Source organism: Doryrhamphus excisus, chromosome 6 (assembly GCF_030265055.1).
Source record: "Doryrhamphus excisus isolate RoL2022-K1 chromosome 6, RoL_Dexc_1.0, whole genome shotgun sequence".
Classification (NCBI taxonomy): domain Eukaryota; kingdom Metazoa; phylum Chordata; class Actinopteri; order Syngnathiformes; family Syngnathidae; genus Doryrhamphus; species Doryrhamphus excisus.
In genome coordinates this window covers 22495491-22518801 of record NC_080471.1, presented here as the reverse complement: position 1 = coordinate 22518801, position 23311 = coordinate 22495491, and the positions used below count along the sequence as shown (strand labels likewise).

Here is a 23311-nt window from a genome sequence, read left to right as displayed (position 1 = left end):
GTTGTAACAATTTTTGGATTTTAAAAAAAATATTTAATTTTACAGACTTCATTGCTTCTTGTAGAGTGCTGTATCATTCCATCTGTTGTTTTATGAAATCCGCAATATTAGTAGTATTGTTATCCTGTTCTTGTGCTCATGTATGTGCAGTACTGTTATATCTTTTGTGCATACACCTCTACTTAATTTAGTCTACGATACCTTAAAAACATGTATATTACATTCTGATGACGCAATCCCGTTCATAACCGCACTAAGCTAAAGAGTGTGAATGAAATACTGTACTGTACGCTCATGGTTCATACCATAGACGCCGATGGAATGTTTTATCGCCTTAGGACATGTCCTTGTTTTGACTTGGGATGAGTCACTTTTATTCAGGAACTGTACCTTTGCAATACCTGGAAATACTTTCAGTATGAGTTTAGACAAGTTCTGTAAATGCTGTTTGTACAGTGATGAATACAAAACCACCAATTCTATTCAGGAGGAACATTCCGTTGACAGCAATATGACGGACGGTGCTGAAGTCCTTTTATTTTGACGCTATTGCAAGTGTGAAAACATCTCAGAAAGAAGTAATTTTTTTCAAAATTGGACAAAAATGTGTAGGGTTCCACCCCTACTAATCTTAATGTACATTGTAGGGGAAGAACACATTGTATGAGAAAACATTATTTTTTAATGTCTTGTAATTGAGTTAATGTATTAAAATTTATTCCACAAACCTTAATAATGTAAATAACAAAAGGCAGAATGCAGGGCTGCGTGGTGGTGAAGTGGTTAGCATGTCGGCAGCACAGTCCGAAGATCTGGGTTTGACTCCCCATTTGGGCATCTCCCCGTGTGTGGGGGTTTTCTTAGGGTTTCCTCCAACATGTTTAAAAACATGCATGTTAGATTAATCCAGAGTGATTAATCTAGAGTGTTGTTGTCTGGCGACCAGTCCGAGGTCATCTGGGATCGGCTCCAGCATAGGATTAAGCGGCATAGAAAATGTATGAATGAAGCAAGCAGAATGCTGAGAAACAGTCTAACACAGGGGTCTCAAACATGCGGCCCGCGGGCCAAATGTGGCCCGCAGGACACTAGTTTAAGGCCCCCGCTTTGATATGAAAGTTTAATGTTAGTGCGGCCCGCGCAAGTTTGATATGGATGCTGTATGGTATCATGTACCCAGAAAAAAATATTACATTTGATTAATGTTCATGTTAAAGGTTAAATAACTGTTAATAGTTATCCTCCCTATCCGTGTGGAAGTGGTAAGTTTTTGGCTATTTAAGTTTAAAGGAAATAGCTTGAAGGCTACCGTTTAGGTCGCTAGTCCAGTTTGCGAGTTAGCATGTGTCTCAAGACCCTGCAGTTGCGCAATATGTTGTAAATAAAAAGAGTATAAATGTGACTATAGTCGTGTTTTGTCATGTCTACAGGGCTCTAATAATGCTTTGTTCATTTTAATCAGAAAAAAAGAATTTGTCTAACCACCAACTATATGTGGTTTCTTAAGTTTTTATTATTTGCCCTTTTATTATTATTCATTCATTCATTTTCTACCGCTTTTCCTCACGAGGGTCTTATATTTATTTATTACTGATTGATTTTCTTCAGACCCTAGGGCCCCAGGGTAAATTGAGTTTGAGACCCCTGGTCTAACATCATTTATCTTGACTTTATTATGAAGTAAACACAATATGCGTATGCTTGCTCTATTATATGTTCTCTAGTTATTTACTCATAAAATGTTATTATTCCTTTATTCTTCACTTTTTCCAGCACACTCCCTATTATAAAGTGGTAATAAATGAACAACTTCAACTTTTAGGGCTAAGATTGGTTTCTTCCAACTGTTTCCGGCTTGTTACCGTGTGACGTTCTAAATTAACTATAACATCCTCACCACTAAGCTTTTACTTTGAAATACTGACCGGAAATGTATTTCTCCAGAACAGTTTTGACAACAATGGACTGTCTGTGTGACAAATGTCGTTTGCCAGCGTCTTAATTGTGTCTCACAAAACTCCACGGCTGCTTGACGTTACATGTAAGTTCTATTTCCAAATTGTTTTGTTGCGTGAAATACACAAACTGTTTTTTTCCCCCCCGCGGTGTTGCAACAAGTTGGTGCACCTGCTGACTTTGATAAAAAACTTTAAACAAACTCATTTGACTAAGTCATTTGTTCGGCAAAAATGTATGATACTTTTATTGTGTTGATTTAACATTTGCCTGTGACGGAAGCCGGTGTTTGTTTAACCTCGTTAATGCGCAAACATAAGTGGCTGGTGTGCTAATTTTCATGACGCTAAACTAGGTCACCAAAATATTAGAAGCAGAACCCAAGATGATGCAGTTCAGAAAACAGGTCTGCAACTACAATTATGATACATTTCTAATATTCATGCCCATTAATTTTAGTGAGTTTCAGTGGTTTATTTTGCTGATGTATTAACACACATGACAATAAACTCATATTGATTCCATCCATATTGAAAAGTTGCATTGCAGTAAGTACATGACTGCTACCAACTGCAATTGGACGTGTATTATTGTCATTTGTTTCAGTCTCACATCCACTTGTCTCCCTTGGGCTTATTATATTTGCTTCTGTTATTATTTTTATTATGACTTCCCACATTTCTCATCTGCTCCTGACTCACCCTTGGTGACTTGTTGTCATGGTTTCTTGCCCACGTCAAACACCCATCGCCCGTCGTGAATATGTCCTCAGCAGATGTTTCATTATGCGGGATTTATTCATTGAGTAGGATTTTTCTTTCTTTTTTTTGTCAAGTTGACAGACAGTTGTGGTTTTTTTTTCAATTTATTGCGTTACATTTTTAGCTTTTTCATCACTATGGTTGTGGTAATTTATACGCGTAGTGCTTAAGATAGTTGTTGCTTTCTGATCACATTCATACAAAAGATGTGATTGCACCCTTCAGTTGCCTGCTAAAGTTGAAGTGCAATATTGCACTGGCTTTGAGGTAATTGCACAATTATATTGCAGAGGAAGTACAGTACGTTCTGTCGATGTTCTGATAGGATTTGTTTTTTACAACCCTGGGAATAAGCCAAGATACGCTAGTCACAGAAGGTGAGTGTGTTAATGTATTAAATTAGCAATGATTAGGAGTGATGTTGGTTGTGTGGCAGTATTTTTGGTTTAAGTCCAAAAAAGACGTTGCAGCTGAGCGCAAACCTTGTCATGCACAAATTTTCCGTGGTGGCACAGAACCTTGGAAGTTGAATACCGCTTATCCTCATGAGGGTGGCGGGAGGTGCTGGAGCCTATCCCAGCTGTCTTCGAGCGAGAGGCCGTCAATCGCTAGCCAATCACAGGGCACATATAGACAAACAACCATTCACACTCACATTCATACCAATGGACAATTTGGAGTCGCTAATTAACCTAGCATGTTTTTGGAATGTGGGAGGAAACCGGAGTACCCGGAGAACATGCAAACTCCACACAGAGATGGCCGAGGAATTGAACTCGGGTCTTCTAGCTGTGAGGCCTGCGTGCTAATCACTCAACCGCGGCGCAGCCCCATGTGTTTACATTCATTAATTCATGGTGGCAGGAGGTGCTGGAGCCTATCCCAGCTGTCTTCGAGCGAGAGGCGGGGTACACATCTGGACTGGTCGCCAGCCAATCACAGGGCACATATAGACAAACAACCATTCACACTCACATTCATACCTATTGACAATTTGGAGTTGCTAATTAACCTAGCATGTTTTTGGAATGTGGGAGGAACCCGGAGTACCCGGAGAAAACCCACTCATGCACGGTGAGAACATGCAAACTCCACATAGAGATGACCGAGGGTGGAATCGAACTCGGGTCTCCTAGCTGTGAGGTCTGCACACTAACCACTTGTCCACCATGCAGCCTGGTGGGGAGTACTGTCGCTTTAAATGCTTAATTGAGCACCGTTAACTTAGCTATTTTATGCCTAGCTGCAACTACATTGTCAATAAAAGACGCATAAATAAGTAAATTGGTTGTTTTTTCTCATATTTTTTTTTATTTTTTTATTTATGATTGAGCACACATAGCCAATAGTTTTACTTCTTTTCATTCTGCACTCCATTTCTTTCTAAAACTGCACTATTTGTGTCGCATTGTGCAAGCTTTGGTAACAATAATCTTTTTTTGGAGTTTTTCCTTGTCTACGCTCCCCACCCACAAACACCACAATGCTTGTCCCCCCCCCTTCTTTCCCAACTCTGCAATTTGGGGAGTGGTGTAGGAGGAGTCATGTGACTTTTTGTCTGAAAACAATCGCCCGTGTTTGCTATTGGATGATTTCTTTGAAAGAGCGTCAGTTGCCAGGGTGACGGGGAATGGCGGCGGTGCTTCACTTTGCTCTGCAGCCGCTCCCCTCCCCTCTGCACTGCTGTGAGCATGTCCGTCTGTCTCTTCCGTAGGCGCTGGTGGATCAGGTGGCACACGTCCTCGGTAGTTGTCTCTTCCGCTTCTCCTTTTTCGCCGGGCAGACACTCACGGAGACAGTCAGGCTGAAAGGTGAGTGAAATAATAACGGGACACTTGTGTTTGGTTTCTTGTGAAGTTAAACTTATTGTCTCCATTAGTTTGAAATGTCAGTCAACTGAAAACAGATCAGGGTTATTTTACAGCAGTATTGCTTTATTCATGAATTATCATTGTTTTTTTATACAATAAAGTTGTACTAAGCATTGGGTTTGTAGAACAACATATATAGGAAAAATATGATCTCAGGGATGAACTAAATTTGAAACACTTCTATGCTAGGACTATGTTAAAAAGCCTTAGCATTTCAGTATGTGGAATCAAACTATGGAATGGATTGAGTAAGGATCTCAAAAATGATGAGCCAATTCAAGAAACAATACAAGCAGTTGATGTTTGCTAAATACAAGGATGAAGAGTCTTGAACCAGTCATGATGTGCTATATATATCACTATATTGACACGCACTATAGTACCCATTATGTCATTGGATGGTCATATTACATGACAAAAAAATTAAAAAAAAATTTAAAACATTTTTTAAACATTTAAAAAAAAATGTAAACATTTTTTAATAAAAAAAACTATATTAGGAAAGCAGGAAGTGAACAAATGTAACAGTTACTGATTATAAAAGTACCAGATGGAGGGGTATGATTTGCTTTGCTTCTTCCTACTCCTTTTCGACATGTGGAACTGTGAACTGATTATGTGATGCACTCAATTGTAATCTGATGCATGTTCAAATAACATAACAACAATTGGATTAGTTGTGCAACATTCATATTTTGGACTTTTGGATGCGCTAATGAACTCAAGATGTCCTTTTAAAAAATGTAAAATGTGTATGGTAATTATTAAGATAACAATTTTATTCCTAAAGGGTGATAAAATTTGTGTTTGGGACAAATCCATTTGTTCTGCTGTGGCAGAGCGTTCTAAAACTTAGCTTGACCTAAATCAGGGGTGCCCAAACTTTTTCCTTTAGGGGCTGCAAAGTGAAAAACCAAAGAATATACAGGGCCACTTTGATATGTTCTGGATATTTTAACATATTTCTCAATTTTTGGCTGTTTTTTGTTTTTTAATTTTTAAAATGTGCTACAAGCTTTGGACACTGACCTCATTGAATAACATGATAAAGTACATGATACCATTAAGTATTTACAATTGCAGTTATTGCTCTTTATTGGAAGCCCCTCGTGTGTTGTGTTTGGGAATCAAAACACTTGCAGTGGATTTCTTTGGCATGGTAACCATCCTGAAGTGGTACCCTCGCCGCTCCCCTTCTTAGGCTTCCACCAACTAGATGGCTGCTTTGGTTTTCGGTTTCTATGGCAACGCTGGATGCACACTCCCTGCCTTTTTCCCTCAGGTGCACTTTTATCTGATGACATGAAGGAGCTTCTGCTCGGTGAACACTTGACCCTTGTATCAGCATCTGTTGCATAAAAAAAGCCTGTGTTGAAAGGCACTGATTCTGGTTAAGAATTGTGTTTTGATGGGATATGTTTGCTGGTTCTTGTTGGTCAGAAAGCAGGGTTGTAATCAATATTTCACAGGGCACATATAGACAAACAACCATTCACACTCACATTCATACCTATGGACAATTTGGAGTCGCTAATTAACCTAGCATGTTTTTGGAATGTGGGAGGAAACCGGAGTATCTGGAGAAAACACACGCATGCACGGGGAGAACATGCAAACTCCACACAGAGATGGCCGAGGGTGGAATTGAACCCTGGTTTCCTAGCTGTGAGGTCTACGCACTAACCACTCAACCACTGTGCAGCCCACACTTAGACAATAATCAGAATAAACAAGAACAAACAAGAAAATGTGACATAAACGGGCTATCAACGCAGCTTCCAATATTTTGAATGGTACAAAAACATGTCGGCAGTGTGGAACTTAATTTTCCTAATTTAATAATCCTTAATTTCCCTGAGGACACATGCCCAGGGGGATCAATAAAGCTCTATCTAATCTAATGTTCTTTGGAGTGAATGAGACAAAATACAAGCCATCTGCAATCTAAATCTATCTTCAGTCAGAATGCTATCCTGGAGATGCAAAGAGAATGTCGCCGCAGAGCTTAAAACAGTGGAGTGCATGGTGTGTTGACACAGTGGCGTCTTAACAATGATACAAAAATGTTACAGTCAAACCATAACAGGTTCTAAAACAATGCACAAGTCCGATAAAGCAACGTCCTGTACCAATGCACACTTCCTTTTTTTTCCACCAATCACAAGTCGTTGTCACCCAAAGTGATGCAGAAGGTGCCTTTACTAACTTCAGTATATACTTTAGGGATACTTCAGGGATGTCAAACTCATCGACTACCCACTGAATCGTGTTTTGCGGGCCACAACTTGACATCAAAGGGGCACCAAGACTGAACTGACAGTGGGGTTATCACATGGGGACGGGGGTCATGACACAGAAGACTACCTACAACTGCGGTGCTAACCTCAAGTAACTACGGCCGGCTTCTATTCGCCGCCCAGGAGGTTTTTGATCACCTCAGCAACCTCAGCCCCAGAGATAGGAGAACCCACCGTGGAGTCCCCGGGTACTGCTTTGTTACTGGAAGACATGCCTTTGGGATTCAGGAGGTCTTTGTGTTATTCCTTCCACCGATCCATAACATGTCAAGTTAAGGTCGGCAGCACGCCATCCCCACCATACAGTACATGGTGGTCCAGATAAGCCATCTGGTAGTCGTTTGCCGTGGCCTCCCCAAAACTCCTTCCGTGTTCGCAATCCACTTGCCGGTTAGTTGCCTCAAGAATTCTTTTGGCCAAAAATGTCCGATAGGATTCCTTCCTCAGGTCGATGGCATCCTTCACTGACGACTGCTAGTGGGTTCTGGGATTACTGCCATGACAGGCACCGACCACCTTACGTCCACAGCTCCAATGAGCAACCTCGACAATGGTGGCACGGAACATGGTCCACTCGGACTCAGTATCCACTTCCTCCCTTGGAATCCGATTGAAGCTCACCTATTCCACCCGGAGGAGGAAGTTTAAGCTCCTTCTGACAGGGGACTCTGACGGATGTTCTCAGCAGACCCTCACAATGTGTTTGGATCTGCCAGGACCAGCCAGCTCGCCACCAGGTGATCGGTTGACATCTCCACCCCACTCTTTACCCGAGTGTCCAAAATATGAGGCCGCATATCCGACGGCATGACGACCAAGTCCAGGGCATCCTGGTACCAAGGGCACCCTTTTGCTTGACACCGTCTTCGTTATGAACAATCTGTTATGAAGACAGATTTCCAATAACAAAGCACCACTCAGGTTCAGATCTGGGGGGGGCGTGCCTCCCAATCATGCCTTTCCAGGTCTCACTCATTACCAATGTGAGTGATGAATCCCAGAGGGAACACTCTCTAGTACTGCCTCAAGGGACTCCAAAAAGACCCCTTAAACTCACTAATCTGATTGGTGACCAGCGCACAAAATTCTCATGGTGTACAGTCGAGGTACTACACTACAGCTAGTGCTTGTATACAGTATGAATCCTAACCCTACATAATTTTATACAGTGTTAAGTCACTTTATGTTCATAAAGTCAACAAACACGACCACTGAAATGTGAGTCACCACAGCCGACCATCCAATCCTAACATATCTGCTGATGCATGATATGCATGCATGGCATATGACGTATGAGGGATGCACACACCCACGCACATATGGCCCTCGTATGAAGAGCTGATTAGTAATCTAGTATATCTGCCAACACACACACACACACATCATTAATTCAGTCTCACGCATATTCCCACTCCGGCACGCACTCCAACTCTGATGAAGGTGGTGATGGACTCTTTAAAATTCAACAGGTCTTTAAGCTTGCAGTTGGTGTGAATCTCTTTTGCATAAATTCTCTGCTTGAAAATAGAGCTTCTGTTGTTGGGATGATATGATTAGAGCCATCCAAGTCTATTATGCAGTCTTGTCATCATGTCTGTGTGTATGTGGGCATATACAGTAGATTTTTCTGTGTGTGTATATAGTATATATATATAGTAGTGCATAGATTGGAGCTACAAAGGGCTTTCTCACTTAAACAACTTTGATCTGATAAACCACACAGGAAAAGGGATGACGAGGTTGTTGCAGAGAAAGCTTTTAACTGCTGTTGTTCCTGCAGGTGTTTGGTTAGTCCTATTCCCCAGACACTCAGTGGCAACCGTATTGTAAACAATGTACGGAGTAAATGGACAGAAGACTGATAATGCTGAACAACCACAAAAGGAAAAGCAGACTTATGTAGACTAGACAAATTGATGCAAGAACGCAATTTCAAACAAGTGCACTAATGCATGAAAGGGGTGGAGGTAAATGGAGACAGACAGTCAATGAGAACGTCCGGGGGCCTCCGCCTTGCTCTGTGTGGGGCTTAGAAGCTTTTGTCCACCTCTGACCCCTGACCTGTTACCACCTGACAGCTCTGAGGCCTCTAACCCACATTTCCTGTCCATCTAGTGCCTTTCCACTTGCTGTTGTTTGTGTTTAGATCATTAAGTCAGCAGTTCTACCCCCAACACGGGCCAGTACCTTCATTTTCTTGTCACTGTGATTGCAATCCTACAATATTAGTAAGGACCCATGATTTACGCGTTTGCAGAATCACGGAATTTGCTAATAAAATGTAATGTAATGTAAAATTTACATCATGAAATGCCGACACGATGCGGAGAAGGAATCTTTGTGTGGGGAAAACACGTAGAAACAGTAGGATTGAGGATTTTCTAGCAATTTCTGCACAGGCTGACATCCCAATTGAAAAGTTAACAAAGCTGCAGTCGCCCTTGGCTACACAGCTGCTTAATCATTGCCCCCCTCACTGTATTGCAGTTTTTAAAAATATTAATAAATGGTCTCTGTTTTGTAGCTGACTGGTGAAATATAGTGAAAAAAATAGTGAAAAAAGTTCTCCTCCCATTTGTTGTGGAAGTGGTTTCTGGCTTTCTACTTTGTCCATCTTCCCCTCTTCCGTTTGAAACACTTTTTTTAAGTTTAGTCGGAATAAATTGGAGAGGCTAACAAGTTAGCTTGGTAGCTTGCTATGTTAGCTGTGAATGTGTCTTACATATACAGTATATGTTGTGGTGTAAACAAAAAAATAATAGTTTACTGGTGACTTATAGGGGTGTTATTTCATGTTTATAGGGCTCACTAAAAACGTATTTAGAAAGTATTAATCAGATTTTTTTTAATGCTGTAACTACAAAAATATATTTTGTTCATTAATATTGAATGCTACTTCAAGGAAATTCATTTATCGTGGTTGGGTCTGGAACCAATTGAACTCGATAAACAAGATATGACTGTACAGCCGTGTCTGCAATGATTACATCAATAATTGTAAGGCTTTTGCATTTAACAGACATTTTATTGACAAGCCCAAAAAGTACAATATATAATATAATAATAAGAACACAAGGTAAAATACATAAATACAATAAAAAATACAATAAAACAATAAAATACAATAAAAAATTGTAAAAAAAAAAACAGAATTTGAAAAAAAAAACAATTAGTGAAAAAATATAATTTATCGGGCCCTTATGAGTAGACATTCACCGAAATTGGGGACATGTCACATTATCTATGCATTATTTGAAAACCTGTGTTTACTTCTCTTATGTTTATTTCTCTTCTTTTGTTTAATGGATGACAATAACCGTACTTCCCATATGTGGTCAGACGACTCAGAAGTGTTTTAGTACTGGAAACGTTGCACATAGAAGATGTAGAATACAATTTCAATTATGAGTTCTATTGCATAGACATATGCATACAAATTTGAATAATGTGATTGCTAAATAGCGTTCTATCTATATCAGGGGTCGGCAACCTTTACTATGAAAAGAGCCATTTCACCCACTTGCCCACTAAAGAAAAATAGCCTGGAGCCGCAAAACGTTGTATGTTTAAAACAACATTGGAGGGAAAAAAAAAAGACGAGTTGGAGTACTCTTGCTAGTACTGGAGATAAACTTTTGTTTTTAAATGAGCTCTAATTTATTTTTTAGAATTGTCAAATAACTCATTAATAATAATTAATAACTCAAATAACTCAAAGTATTACTCATTTCCCTTCATGTTAACCTGTCAGAGAGAACTGGATAGCATCCTGTCTGCTCATTCAGTCACCAGTCAGAACTCAGTCAGGATGCATTCATGGTCTCACACAAAGTTGGATTTTTGTAAACTCATAACAAAGACGTGCATTTTCACCACACGGGTGCTAAAAAATATTCAAACATTGCAAAGGGAGCCGCAACAAAGAGGCTGGAGAGCCACATGCGGCTCTGGAGCCGCGGGTTGCTGACCCCTGATCTATATTGATACAAATCCAGGTCAAACTTCAACTCTTTAAGTCACGTTTGTATACAGCTACTCAAATATGCAGCACCTGCCCGTGTGAAAGGTACACCTGTTTTCAGTGGACGTAAAGCTTGTCTGGACTGGTTCTGTGTAGAGAACATGCATAGCCAAAATCTTCATTGCTTTCTAAAGGACTGTCTTTAACTGAAATTGAACGTAAGGAATAGTGTACATAACAAAGATGTTTTTTGAGCCTGAAAATGCAAATATTTAAACGTGTCTGTAAAAGTAGAAGGGATACAATCACTGTTGTGTTTACTGTACAACACTTCCCCAAAATAGTGTACATTCATTGTGCTGCTATTGTGTCCATGTGAGTCGCATTTAATTTCAGTACCATTTTATTTATTGCATGTGGCGCCAAATCCCAACAAATGTTATCTCAAGGCGCTTTACACAAGAGGTAGGTCTATCACGCGCCTCATAAATGATAAGAGAAAGCAACTGAACCCCACATGAGCAAGCACTTGGTGACGGAGACAAGGAAAAACTCTCTCTGGGGAAGAAACCTTAAACAGAACCCAGGCTCTGTGGAGCAGCCTTCTGTCTCAACTGGTTGGGTTAAGATAGAAAAAAAACAGTAATATAGGCATATGTGGTAAATCAAGTGAGAAAACAAGAGTTTTTATCTTAGTCCAATGTACCGGGAGGCGTCTCCTTGATCGGTATCAGCATATCAGAAGAAAGGGGGTCAGCCGTAACTACTGTAGCAAAAAGGTGAGTTTTGGGTTTACTCTTACTTAAAATAAATAGACCCAAAAACCTCAATTTGCATGTGGATGAGAGGCTAAAACACACAGAAAAATATGAAAATAAAATGTTTTTTCCCCCTCAAACATAGTGGCAGATACTCAAATATTGATTTTTCCAATATCTTTAGATGCTGTAAAATTGATTCTCAAATCAAAATAGATACTTTTAATACTTCGGTCATTTGAGCCATGTGTGAATTATTGTTTAAAATACCGTTTTTGCATATTTAAAAAAAAAAAAGAAAAATATGGACAATAAAGGCTGAACATTACAGGTCTGAGCGCGGAACCCTGTGGGATGCCAAATCTGACCTTTAGGTTATAGATTTTTTTTTTGTATTACCAACAGATACAAACTGCAGGCAGTCTAGTAAACAGGATTGAAACCATTTTAATTCATTTCCTTTAATGCAGAGGGCATGTTTTAATCTTTTGATTAGAATTTGATGGTGGTCAATTGTGTCGAATTTAAAATCTAACAGAATTGCATATTTTGCTCAGGCGGTGAGGAGGTTGTAACTTTTACGAGTGCTGTGTCTGCGCTCCGGTGCATCCAAAAACTGATTGAAAGTCCTCAAATTGTTTTGGAGGAATTGTTTGGCAACTGCTTTTGATGTGGGACAAAAATGGAAGGTTGGACATTAGTCTTTAGTTAGTTCAGACATATGGATCAAGGTTAGGTTGTTTTTGTTATGGTTTGATTACAGCCACTTTGAATGATTGTTGTACATAGCTTGTCAGTAGGGACATTGATTAGCCACTTTACACTATACATACCTTATTTTTTAAATTTCCATTCCATCTTCATGCCCTCTGATTTACCTTGAAATTGTTTTTATGCAAGAGATATTATGCAATACATTTTCTTCCAAGACATGAATCGTATTCTGGGAAGTTTTTGTTTGTTCTCGATGTTGGATGCACTTTATTTACATTTGAGCAGTGTAATTACCCTCCCTGCTGAAAGTCCTAATGATACACAAGGCATAGCTACACAACAGAAGCATTGTCCATGGTCTAACCATAATGAGACAGCCCTGCTATACTGAGGCACATAAACATCACTACCTCGCTTTGCTGGCTTGGGGAAAAAAAAATAAAAAATGCCATCAGTTTTCAGAACTTTTTGTTGTTTTCCAAAAACAGGTTTGCTGTTGTCTGATGCCAGTTCATTTACCATCCAGGCTTGGCTAGCTTGTGAAAAGTTGAATACATAGAAAACGTGGGGGTTAGCGTGGGGGTCTCAAATGAGATGATGGGAAGAAGCAAAGCGTAGCTGCAAGTTAATGCTATTCATCCATGGTGCATAAAGGCCAACAAAGACACTATCAGCATGCATTCCCTTCTCCCTGCTACTCTCCTCAGAACCTTTTTAACCCCTGCCACACCAAAACAGTCAGTCACTCTGAAAGAGCCTTCTTCACACTTACTTCTTGCTGAGTTATGGATTGCTCACCAATGCGTAGTATATCATTTGTTATGGGATGAACTGTTTCTTGGGCTTCTATTATATATATATTCTTTTGATAAGTAATACAACATCAGTAATTAGTTATGTTTGTGATTACAAACATTTAATTATACATATCTAATGTAGAAATAACGGCACATGACTATTACGTCATCTGTCTTTGTTGTCCACCGACATTTGCTGTAAGGCCAAAAACCTCAATTTGCATGTAGATGAGAGGCTAAAACACACAGAAAAATATGGACAATAAAGGGTGAACATTACAGGTCTGAGGACGGAACCCTGTGGGATGCCAAAGTTGACCTTCAGATGTATAGATTTTTTATTACCAACAGATACAAACTGTCAGTCACGTCGTATACCCATCATTTGTTATGGGATGAACTGTTTCTTGGGCTTCTATTATATATACATTCTTTTTTTTGTAGTGATAAGTAATACAACATCAGGAATGAGTTATGTTTGTTTTTACAAACATTCGATTATACATATCTCATGTAGAAATAACGGCACATAACTGTTAGTCATGACGTTATCTGTTTTTGTTGTTAACCGACATTTGCTGTAAGGCCAAAAACCTCAATTTGCATGTAAATGAGAGGCTAAAACATACAGAAAAATATGGACAATAAAGGCTGAACATTACAGGTCTGAGGACGGAACCCTGTGGGATGCCAAAGCTGACCTTCAGGTGTATAGATTTTTTATTACCAACAGATACAAACTGTCAGTCACGTAGCATACCCATCATTTGTTATATGATGAACTGTTTCTTGGGCTTCTATTATAGATACTTTTTTTTGTGGTGATAAGTAATACAACATAAGGAATTAGTTATTATGAAAGCATTGGTTTCGGTCTTTGTTTTCTTTTGCTTCCCTGTTGAATGGAGGAGTGGGAAGGGCTGGACGAGGGGCTGAAAAGAATCTTAGTGAGTCACACACAAAATGAGGAATGATATGCGGAGTTTGACAGAGGCGTGCGCACTGAAGCAGGCACAGCCGTGGGAGGTGCCCTGAGGAATGCCTGGAAGGTGTCAGCACCCTCTCGGAGGCTTCGGACTGATAATCCTCCACGCCACGTTAGAACACCCTCACCCGACACTCTGATTCCAGCTTCATGAAGCATTACAGGGAATTTTGGGATTGTCACAAAAGAGCTAATTCTGTGGAGATATGATCATGAACACATACATCATTTTCATAAGGTTAATAGTGCAAAGATCCATATAGTGGGCTTACCATTCCAGTACTTTAAAATGTCACTTCTCTATGGCACCCACAACCTTTTCTCACTTTGGCCTTTCGTATAGCAATACCTCAAGAGACTTTTCCTCTTGACTGTTCTTTAAGTGATATGTCTGACAGCACAACTTAGATGTGCCAAAAGCATTGCTTCATAGACGGAATACTAAAACGGCCCACAGGAGTCAAAGAATGCTCAATACATGCAACTCTTTTGACTGTATATGATAAACTGCACTGGAGATGCAATAACACATTTTACAGCATCCCAATAGGATTCAGGTCAGGACGCTGCAAAGTTTTCATTTTGTTTTTCTTCAGCCATTCAGAGGTGGACTTCCTGGTGTGTTTTGGATCATTGTCCTACTGCAGAACCCAAATTTGTTTCAGTTTGAGCTCACATTCTCCTTATTTTTTTTTTTGTAGACAGCATAATTCATGGTTCAGTTTTATCACAGCAAGTCTTCCACATCCTGAAACAGCAAAACAGCCCCACACCATCACACTACCACCACCATATTTTACTGTTGGTATGATGTTCTTTTTCTGAAAATGTTACTTTCACGCCAGATGTAATAGGAAACACACCTTTCAAAAAGTTGAAAATTTGGTTCAGTTTATCACAGCAAGTCTTCCACATCCTGAAACAGCAAAACAGCCCCACACCATCACACTACCACCACCATATTTTACTGTTGGTATGATGTTCTTTTTCTGAAATGTTACTTTCACGCCAGATGTAATAGGACACACACCTTTCAAAAAGTTGAAAATTTGGTTCAGTTTTATCACAGCAAGTCTTCCACATCCTGAAACAGCAAAACAGCTCCAGACCATCACACTACCACCACCAAATTTTACTCTTGGTATGATGTTCTTTTTCTGAAAATGTTACTTTCACGCCAGATGTAATAGGAAACACACCTTTCAAAAAGTTGAAAATTTGGTTCAGTTTATCACAGCAAGTCTTCCACATCCTGAAACAGCAAAACAGCCCCACACCATCACACTACCACCACCATATTTTACTGTTGGTATGATGTTCTTTTTCTGAAAATGTTACTTTCACGCCAGATGTAATAGGAAACACACCTTTCAAAAAGTTGAAAATTTGGTTCAGTTTATCACAGCAAGTCTTCCACATCCTGAAACAGCAAAACAGCTCCAGACCATCACACTACCACCACCATATTTTACTCTTGGTATGATGTTCTTTTTCTGAAAATGTTACTTTCACGCCAGATGTAATAGGAAACACACCTTTCAAAAAGTTGAACTTTTGTCCCGTCAGACTTTTCCCAAAGGTCTTGGGGATCATAAAGATGTTTTCTGGCAAAATTGAGACGACCCTGAATGTTTTTGTTCAGCAATGGTTTTTGTCTTTGAACTTTTTTTGCCCAGTTTTTTTATGGTGGAGTCATGAACCTTAACACTGACCTTACTGCAGTTCTTTGGATGTTATTGTGGGGTCTTTTGTGACCTCTTGGATGAGTCGTTGTTGCACCCTTAGGGGAATTTTGTGTTGCCGGTCACTTCTGGGAAGGTTCACCACTGTTCCATAATGTAGCTATTTGTGGATAATGGCTCTCACTGTAGTTTGCTTGAGTCCCGAAGCTTGAGAAATGGCTTTAGAACCTTTTCCAGGCTTATAGATCTCAATTAATCTCAGTTATGTTTTAACAAGGGGGAAGTCACTTTCTCATGCAGGGCTTTTTTCATACCTTAATAAAAAGTTTCATTTAAAAACTGCATTTTTTTCAGTTTTGTTAAATTAGTTTGATATGTAAACATACATACATAATAATACATATATTGTAGAAAGATTTTAAAAAGTTTTTGAACGCATATTTAAAGACAAAGCTTTGTGTTATTATCGGTTGTTGGTGTCAACATTTCAGCTTTTTGCCATTGATTCTTCTGTTCTGTTGCCGTGTGTTGGCACCTCCGGCCAGGCTTTAGGGACCGAGCTCAGGACTGAGTGCGTGCCTGGCGAGCGGTCAGGCGTATGGGCGTGTTCAGTGGTCAAAATGCGTATCTGTTGGTCAGTCTGCGGAATTTTTGCGATTGTAGCGGAGAGCTAGGACTGTACGCGATCAAATCAAATTTGCTGATTCACCTCCCCTTCCTGGTGAGTGGCTTTGACCTCATCCGTCAGAGAGCCAGACTGTTGGGCTTTCACGTTCCTGAAAAGAAACACTGTAAACAAGGGGTATCCAAAGTGCGGCCCAGGGGCCATTGTCGGACGCATAAGCAGTTTTATGTTTTATGCTTACTGTTATGTGACCTAAAGGTACGTAGTGAATAGAGCTCTAATAATAAGTCTCTCAAATGTGATTTTCGAAAAAAATAATTCGTTATTCATGAAAACAGACCTATTATCTGTGTGTTTTAGGCAAAAAAAAAAAAAACATATCAACACAAATCAGCTTTGGAAACAACTCTTTTCTGATATGTTGTGGACCAAATCACTAACTGTTTTTGGTTCATATTGATTTGTAATAAGAAATTACTCAACTTAACTGAAACAATAAGCTGCAGATTACCGTAAATGACTAGAAAATAATTGTTAGTTGCAGCCCTAGTACCGAACCGTGCGGATGCCATGCCGTTACACCCTTATTATTTATTATATAGTGAAAAGATTATTTACAAAGATGATTTTTTTTTATGTGTCACTGTAGTGTTGTGTTTCACTTGGCGGAGTTCCATATTCTATGCGGGAGATTCATCTCCCACTTAGTGATGGTGTCAATGTGGGTGGCAACGGGTGTCTGTTGCTAAATTGGAAACAGACGTCGTAAACCGCGACGATAGCTTTTTCGTATTAAGATGCACCACAGACAAAAGCCTTTTTGTTACATGGGTCTTTTTTTGGTATCAGGTGCGGTATCAGTCACCGGTTTTCGGTTTCAGGTTTGGGGCGGTAGTCAGGGAGCAAACACTTTAAAATGGAGAAAGATTCTGAGTGAGATATAACATTTGGTTTATTTGTATGTAGGGCAGGGGTCTCAAACTCAATTTACTTGGGGGCCACTGGAGCTAGGGTCTGGGCGAGACTGGGTTTTCCAAAATAAACCCCAAAAAACGCATCTATTAAAAACAGAAAAATGAATAAACTTTGCTTTGGTTTTGCATTTTCTACAAGAAAAGCTCTGATAAAACATTCCACTGTTCTCAAATATCTTAATTTTTATTTTTCTACACAAAATAAGATGAAAAATAAATAAACAAATCAAGAATAAAGAAAATCAATCAATCAGTAATAAATAAATATAATAATAATAATAATAATAGTTGGTGGGTAGACAAATGATTTTTTTCAGATTAAAATGAACAAAGCATAATTAGAGCCCTGTAGACATGACAAAACACGACTATAGTCACATTTATACTCTTTTTTTTATTTACAACATATTGCGCAACTGCAGGGTCTTGAGACACATGCTAACTCGCAAACTAGAGATCTAGCGAAGCTAAACGGTAGTCTTCAAGTTATTTCCTTTCAACTTAAATAGCCAAAAACTTACCACTTCCACACGGATAGGGAGGATAACTATTAACAGTTATTTAACCTTTAAAGTAGAGATCTAGCGACCTAAACGGTAGTCTTCAAGTTATTTCCTTTCAACTTAAATAGCCAAAAACGTACCACTTCCACACGGGTAGGGAGGATAACTATTAACAGTTATTTAACCTTTAACATGAACATTAATCAAACGTAATATTTTTTTTCTGGGTACATGATACCATACGGCATCCATGTCAAACTTTCATAACAAGGCGGGGGCCTCAAACTAGTGTCCTGCGGGCCACATTTGGCCCGCGGGCCGCGTATTTGAGACCCCTGATGTAGTGTCTTTTAAATGCTTTTGTTGTGTGTATGTACGGAGCGGAATGGTCAGATTAGCGTTGCTACATTCTTACTCTCAGGCATGACCCCACTAACTCTGCACTTAGTCACCTGTACTATGATCTCATTCCAGGAAAAAAAAAGCAAAAAAAAAAAATTAATTTGCATAATCAGGTGCTCACGTCAACGGAGGCAGAATGCGGATGTCTTATGCCTCGGGTGATAGGTTATACAAACACTTTTGGCTACATACATAATACTGTACATGTATACTGTACTTATATGTACTGTACATAATATTGACTTCATTTTCCTATGTACATTTCGGTACAGAACAAGGTAACAATATGAATAAAGTGATACTGTGAACTCTTACCTGTAAAGGGGGGAGGTACTATGTATATCTAACCTGTCAGTACTGACTGAGACAGTGACAGAGGGAGGAGTGACGGCTTGGGTGTGTTCTTCTCTGGGTGAGAAACAGAGAGGAGGAGGGGTGTAGACATGCACACAGAGAGAGAAAGAGAGAGAGAGAGCGAGAGGGACAGAAAACTCTTCCAGGCTCTCAGATCTTGGTTGTGGTGGAGACACCCAGGAGCAGAACATTCCTGAGGCAGACAGGCAGACGGGAGCGAGAATTGACAAGCAGCGACATCCTTCATATCTCCTCGTCACCACGTCCGAACGACCGCCTTTGACCTCTTCTTCTTGACCGAGCGTCCTTTTTTTTTCTGTATTACGCACATGCGTGCAAGCGCCGCCTTGCATACACCGGGAGGACTCTGCTACTGATTCTGAAGTCAAGGATTTTTTGCGAGGTCTGGAAGAAAGAGCTCCCCTTCCTGGTGAGTGGCCGGAAAAGCTTTTGTGTGTTTGAATGTCGGCACTGGGAAGTTTTTCTGAAGTCAGCTGTTTGTTGTGTTTTAGGAAAGTAATGGCAGAAACTCATAAGGATTTTTTTTCTATACATCTTTTAATATAGATTATTCCACTTTTAGGGAATTAATCTGTGTCCTTTCAAGTATGCCCTTCAAAGCAGTCTTCCTGTAGGAAACAACTCAAACCTGTTTGGGTGAAACTTTACTCTTTGTGGCTCTCATGATTTTTTACTTCAGTATATGAATCGTGGTTGAAGTACTACCTGCACAAGTGTGTGTATTTTTGTTTTTAAGGTAGAGTTCCCTGTTAAAACTATGAGACAAGTGCAGGCATACTTCTTGCGTTTTATCACTTGGAGGATTAAAGATTAATTCATGGGCGGCTCGGACAGAGTTCAGTGCGGCATACGCCAGTCTCGCTTAACTGTTAGTGTGCTACTCATTTCAAGTAGCAACATCATGCAAATGTAACGTACTACTGCATTTTTTAAACATTGACTCATTATTATACAGTACCTGATGAGCGTCTCATTTAACGTTTTTCAGCACCGTATTAGTTTTTTTGTCATCTTTTTTTTGGGATATGGATTGAAACCTGTTCCACCTGTATTTTTTTTTTTAATAGCTGTACTACTGTGGGTGTCACATATCCTGAATACAGTATGTACGTATGTTATCTGTGTTGTTACTTTAAATTCTGCCTGTTTTGAGAATTTAGAGTATAGGGAGATTTACAGTATGGTTTTATTTCATTTGAACATGCAGCAGCTCTAATTGCGGTCTTGGCTCCTTCGATCCTTGGCTTTTGAATCGTCCCATGATTGTTTCTGTCTGTGCACCTCATCCCTCCCTGCGCAGACAGACACATTCTATAATAGCATATTTACACCCCTGCAGGGGTGAAATATTAAGGTTGTCTGCCAGTGTCGGTAAATTACTACAGTACAGTACATAAAGTACCGTGCAAAATGTCTTAGGCAACATTACAAGGGGGGCGTGGGGGGCTTTGGATGAGAATCAGCACCCGCAAACACCGAATCCATGGTTCTTGCTCTAAAAAAGGGTGCCACTTCAGGATGAGATCCTGCCTGGGACACCTCCCAGACTTCTCCCTGAGGAGGTGCATGTTCAGGGCACATTGGGACGGGGGTGGAGGCCTTGGGGAAGACCCAGGACACATTGGAGAGACTATAGTATGACTCGGAACTGGCCCGGGAGTTGAAAGTTGTCGGCGAGGGGGGGTGAGTCTGGGCACCCCCGGTGAGGCTTCCCAGAACCGGATGGATGGATGTTGGTTTTGGTATCTTTAAAGGAGCCCCTGATTCCTTCATTTTTTCTGTATGTGATGTCATTCATGTGAATTTCATTAATATTGGTAATGGTAATGGTAATGGTAATTTTTTTTATTTCATTTGAACATGCATCAGATTACAATTGAATGCATCACATAATCAGTTCACAGTTCCACATGTCCAAAAGGAGTAGGAAGAAGCAAAGCTTATTAAATCCTACCCCTCCATCTGGTACTTTTACAATCAGTAACTGTTACATTTGTTCACTTCCTGCTTTCCTAATATAGTTTAAGTTTTTAATAAACGATTGAGACCTACCTCGTAATCAATGAATCCTTGAAAATGAACTCATTTTGGACAATTCTACAATTCTACGCTCCGTGGGCACAGTTTGGGGAAGAGCCTTTTTTGTCCAGCATGACTCAAGGTCCAAAAAAAGATGGTTAAATTTTGCTGTGGAAGAATTCTAAGATCCCTGACCTTAACCCCATTAAACACCTTTTGGAGAAAAACAAACATAGTCTCCTTTTACACACAGTAGAAATCTACATAAATCTACATAAATACCAGATATTTGTGATTGACCAATCATTTTATCTGGGCCAAAGAATGATTTACACCAATTTTTATGCAAATTGTGAAATATGAAAAAAAAAATCTCCTCCCATTCCATGCGGAAGTGGTAATTTTTGGCCTTTTTATTGTTCTAATATTATATTAGGCTGCACGGCGGTCGAGTGGTTAGCGCGCAGACCTCACAGCTAGGAGACCCGAGTTTAATCCCACCCTCGGCTATCTCTGTGTGGAGTTTGCATGTTCTCCCCGTGCATGTGTGGGTTTTCTCCGGGTACTCCTCCCACATTCCAAAAACATGCTAGGTTAATTAGCGACTCCAAATTGTCCATAGGTACGAATGTGAGTTTGAATGGTTGTTTGTCTATATGTGCCCTGTGATTGGCTGGCGACCAGTCCGGGGTGTACACCGCCTCTTGCCCGAAGACAGCTGGGATAGGCTCCAGCAACCCCCGCGACCCTCATGAGGATAAGTGGTAGAAAATGAATGAATGAATGTAACAGCATGACTCAAGGTCCAAAAAAAAGATGGTTAAATTTTGCTGTGGAAGTATTCTAAGATCCCTGACGTTAACCCCATTAAACAGCTTTTGCAGAAAAACAAACATGTAGTCTCCTTTTACACGCATTTTAGTCAGGACATGGTTTTACACAACCAGCTATCATCCTAGGAAAATGGAGCCGGAGTCCAGTGTGTTGGTTCAACTATTTATCGGACGACAATATTTCCTTTAAGACAACAGTAGCAGTTTGAACTTCATACTCCTGACTCACCATGCCGGCAAGTCCAAAGGTGGAATATTGGCAGAGGGACTCCATTATCCCATTCTGTGACATTTTCCCTCAATGTAGTACAGTAAACCTCGGATATATCGGATTCAATTGTTCCCACTGGTTTTGTCCGATATAAGCGAAATCCGTTATATGCGTATACCGGAAAATGTCCGTTTTACGCATATATCGGATTTATATCCGGTATATGCGTAAATGGGATTTTATCCGTTATAAAAAGGCACTTCCTTGACTATGTTTCCAATGTACCTGGACGCGCAGGCAACGCTGCAAACGCTGCAAATGACGTCGTATAGCGGCCCGTCACGATTCGGCGAATCGGAGCGCCACGATGCGGCCATCCGATATATGCCAGGGAAATTTAATGGAAATGCATTGGAACGGGACTGGAGATTTTGTCCGAAATAGGCGAAATCCGTTATAAAAAATCCGATATATGCAATGAATTTTTATTGGAAATGCATTACAGAAAAATCGGTTCTTTTTTATCTGTCCGTTGTGAGCGAATTTCCGATATATCCGAGTCTGATATATCCGAGGTTTACTGTATGTAATTTAGTCTTTAAGAGGGGGTATAAAAGGGGTTGAAGGTCAACAGGGTCATACCATGAACTAAAATTCCCATAGACAAGTCTTGTTGAAAGTGGACCTTGAGTTCCCAACATTTTTATTTTATTTTTATTTAAATAAATACAAATTATATACAGTATGTTGCCCAACACACAGCAGAATAAGCTTGTGAGTACTTGTTTTCTATCTGCCTCCATGTCTCCACTTCTCTTATTGTCCTTGAATAATCTCGTTTAAGGGGTTGGTAAGAGCCGAGCATCCTCTGAGAGTCACTCTGCGTTTTTTCTATACTCTCTTAATCGTCGTATTCTTTCACATGTGCAGGCTAAAGTGTCGCCTGTCTGTCATTTCGCTCACGTGGAAAAGGAAAGCAAGCCCCGGCCATACACGGCACGATATCATTGGGGAGTCTTGATGGAAATTCACAAAGTAATTCTTCATGCTGTGAAGTGACTTCATTTCTCGGGTCCTTATCAGGCATATTTACCGACTCCCGCAGATGCACTCAGGGCCGGAGGTAATAGGATGATGCTAGGACATGAAATAATATGTTTGCATAGTTTCGGGCTGTGATTATTTTGGGAATGTGGTTCAAACCACTCTCTCTCTCCTTCGGTAGATGTCTTTTCGGAGCTGGTCTAACTCTCACACTCCTCGTTCCAAGCGGCCTTCTCCTGCCTGTGCAATGGGATGGAAGGCAATGCTGTGCTCATGTCAGATCCATTAGGGATGAAAGTACACTGCAGTGATAAAAGATTGATCCGGTCCTCCTTGCATTACATTCTCATCTCTCACACCCATCTCTCCGTCCCCCCTTTTACACTTATTTCAATCCAAAGTCAACCCAGTTTTCAATTTTGTATTTTCATCTAAATAAATCATCTTCACTGAGTCGACTTCTCCTTTTCGGAGTTGATGTGAACAAGGAACATGCTTTTTTTTAGCATGTAGCATGTCACCTGTTGTACAAACTGTCAATAT

The 23311-nt window shown here is 40.1% G+C and overlaps 1 protein-coding gene across 2 annotated transcripts in view; it reads left to right on the top strand.

The window, feature by feature from the left end:
• The first annotated feature begins 1910 nt into the window (after positions 1 to 1910).
• Positions 1911 to 23311, top strand: part of rassf7a (Ras association domain family member 7a) — a 52685-nt gene continuing 31284 nt past the window's right edge. The window contains exons 1-2 of one of the 2 annotated variants that reach the window (XM_058075850.1): positions 1911 to 2041; positions 4432 to 4528. The gene's annotated coding sequence lies outside the window, so the exon portion shown is untranslated. Of the gene's footprint in view, positions 2042 to 4431; positions 4529 to 16903; positions 19071 to 23311 lie in introns of those variants that run through there. The other variant, XM_058075852.1, reaches the window with a different exon arrangement.